At 36.6% G+C, this 3288-nt stretch overlaps 1 non-coding gene across 1 annotated transcript; it reads right to left on the bottom strand.

Annotated features, from left to right (window-relative positions):
* Positions 1–1512: 1512 nt before the first annotated feature.
* LOC123573278 (U1 spliceosomal RNA) lies at positions 1513–1676 on the bottom strand. The gene has a single exon (XR_006697994.2). It is a non-coding gene; the product is annotated as a U1 spliceosomal RNA (small nuclear RNA).
* Between the last annotated feature and the right edge of the window lie 1612 nt (positions 1677–3288).

Below are 3288 nucleotides of genomic sequence, written 5' to 3'. Positions count from 1 at the left end.
ATCTGACAAAGGGCTAATATTCAAAATCTACAAATAACTTAAACACATTTACAAGAAAAAAATCAAGCAACCCCATCAAAAAGTGGGCAAAGGATATGAACAGACATTTCTCAAAAGAAGACATTTATGCAGCCATCAGACACAGGAAAAAATGCTCATCATCACTGGCCATCAGAGAAATGCAAATCAAAACCATAATGAGATACCATCTCACACCAGTTAGAATGCCAATCATTAAAAAGTCAGGAAACAACAGGTGCTGGAGAGAATGTGGAGAAATAGGAACACTTTTACACTCTTAGTGGGACTGTATACTAGTTCAACCATTGTGGAAGACAGTGTGGCGAATCCTCAAGGATCTAGAACTAGAAATACCATTTGACCCAGCCATCCCATTACTGGGAATATACCCAAAGGATTATAAATCATGCTTCTATAAAGACACATGCACACATATGTTTATTGTGGCACTATTCACAATAGCAAAGACTTGGAACCAACCCAAATGTCCATCAATGATAGACTGGATTAAGCAAATGTGGAACATAAACACCATGGAATACTATGCAGCCATAAAAAAGGATGAGTTCATGTCCTTTGTAGGGACATGGATGAAGCTGGAAACCATCATTCTGCACAAACTATCACGAGGACAGAAAACCAAACACCACATGTTCTCACTCATAGGTGGGAATTGAACAATGAGAACACCTGGACACAGGATGAGGAACATCACACACTGGGGCTTGTCGTGGGGTGGGAGAAGAGGGGAGGGATAGCATTAGGAGATATACCTAATGTAAATGATGAGTTAATGGGTGCAGTACACCAACATGGCACATATATACATATGTAACAAACTTGCACATTGTGCACATATGCACTAGAACTTAAAGTGTAATAATAAAAAATAAAATTGTATATAGCATTAAAGATTAGAGGAAAATTAATCTTCCAAGAAGGGTAACAAAAACATATTTCCTTGTAACATTTTAAAACCAGGCAAGGCAGAACATTACAAAATCAGTGTTAGATGATTATCTGGCATGTTCAGGGATCTGGGACGTGAACCTGAAGATACTTATTTCAGCCTTCACCAAGTTTTACTGCTTAAGAAAAAGATGAAGAACAGTATCTCTTAAAATATTTTGCAATATGAAAGTTTGCCTCTTACAGTAGAGCGAGGGTATATAAAACCATTTTCTCATCGCATGGGGGTGCATTTCTGATAATCGTCAATAATATGTGCTTAGACAACACATTTACTGGATTAGGTATGTCATTTTAGTCTACGATTTAAAAAATACACCCTGTGAAAAATCCTATCAGAGATCTGTCCTTGTTTAAACCCGCAATGAATTACCATATCCCAATAGCTAGGCTTTTCTTAGTCAAATTAAGGCAGGTTCTATAAATCAAGGCAATCAAGCAGTAACATCAAGGTCTTCCATTGCTTTAAACACTCTAAATGGCCTGGATTTGTGTGTGTGTGTGTGTGTGTGTGTGTGTGTGTGTGTGTGTGTGTGAATGCAGTCCCCCACTACCACAAATTATGCATTCAAGTTTCCCACATTTGGGGAAATCGCAGGGGTCAGCACATCTGGAGTGCAATAGCTAAGCCTCGACCTGGGAAAACCACTTTCGTGATCATGGAATTTCCCCTGCCAGGTAAGTATAGGCCAGGTTTTGGCAGTTGCAATTAACTAGAATAAATTTTGTTTATTAACTTATAAATAAATTGATGTAAATACTAGAATGATTATCTCAAAGAACTTGTTAGGGTGCAATTCTCAGAATGTGGGGATAAAAATGGTTATTTGATTATTGTAATTGTGAATGATTATTTTTCACTGTAAGATGTTACTGTCATCAGCCAAGTTCTAGCAGCAGGAAATTACTGTTTGTAGTTTGCACTGTCCAAGGTCTGCGATGATGGTTGATTCAGCCGAACGAGGTGATTGTACTTTCTACCCTTTAGACTTTGTAGCTACTGAATACAATGTAAAATACTGACAAAAAACTCAGTGTATTTGATAGAATTTAAAAAACAGTTAAAGAAGTGAGCACTGCTAATAAAATTCTGAAACATCAAAAAATTTGAATTAAAGTAATTTTTACATTATTTCAAACATCAATACTCAAGAGGGAACAAAGTTTTACTCTATAAAGATTTTAGTTTATGAAAGCTGAAATAATCTTTTACGAAATCTTAGGGTTGCCAGCAGAATTACTTAAGCAACTAAGAAAAGCAACACTGTCTCTGGATCTCCACAAAAGCCTGAAAACCATAAAGTAGTTGCTTATGAATTTGAGAATCTCTTTTCTTAGTTAAAACTTATTGAACTCTACCACTTGCAAAAATCTTAAATCCAAAGACCTACTCTCTTCAATACCTGTGATTCTTCCACTTCTCTCAAGTTGTGTCTTCTCTCAACATGCCATTTTTCCTCATGGCCTCGACGTATTCCTTTTCTCTTAGTTCAATTGTCCCTTCTTGGTTCTACTTTTCCCCTCTACTTCTTGTGCTTCTACCATCCTTACCCAAGCAGTTAATTCCCTGCCATAACTGAAAGCAGTCACTGCCCATGTCTAATTTTAGTTCAAAAATGGCCTGGGTTTTGTGTGGAACATTGCTTCACTGTGCAGACTGGTGCTGCATAACAGTTATGGTTTTCATTCTAAGCTGGCCCTCAGTACTTTTGCGTGTCACTTCTATTTGCTCTTAGTAATGACCTTTCTTATTCTCTATTGAGGCATTGTGGCAGAATAGAAAAGCATGGACATTGTTGACAGACCTTGATTCAAATCCCAGCTTCAGCACTTAATATCTGCGTGCTATTTAGCAAGTTATTAACTGATTTAATTCTGTTTCCATATATGTAAAATAGGAATAATAATTCTTATCTTGTAGGATTTTCTGTAAGGACTTAATATAAGAAAGGTGATTTGGTAAATAGGTCAATGTTAATGGTTATAGTCGTTCTTATGCAGCTTGGTCTGGTCTCTAAAAGTTTACTAAGTTTCTTAAATTTTCCACCATATCTCCAAATGCCTAATTATCAACAGACAAGATTGTCTTTTATTTTTATATCAAGAATACAAGTTATCAAGTGAGTACATTCTCAACTTCTCATCCCCTCCACTTCTATACATACCTATGATGTTACTCATTAGTCCCTTCTCTCCTATTTTAGAGTAACACATATTTCATTTTCTTTTCAAAGACCCCAGAGACAGTATAACACAGTGACTGAGAGAACAGTTTTTGGTGCCCAATTGCCTGGGACT

This window comes from Macaca fascicularis, chromosome 4, assembly GCF_037993035.2.
Source record: "Macaca fascicularis isolate 582-1 chromosome 4, T2T-MFA8v1.1".
Taxonomy (NCBI): Eukaryota; Metazoa; Chordata; class Mammalia; order Primates; family Cercopithecidae; genus Macaca; species Macaca fascicularis.
This window is presented reverse-complemented; position numbering and strand designations above follow the sequence as displayed.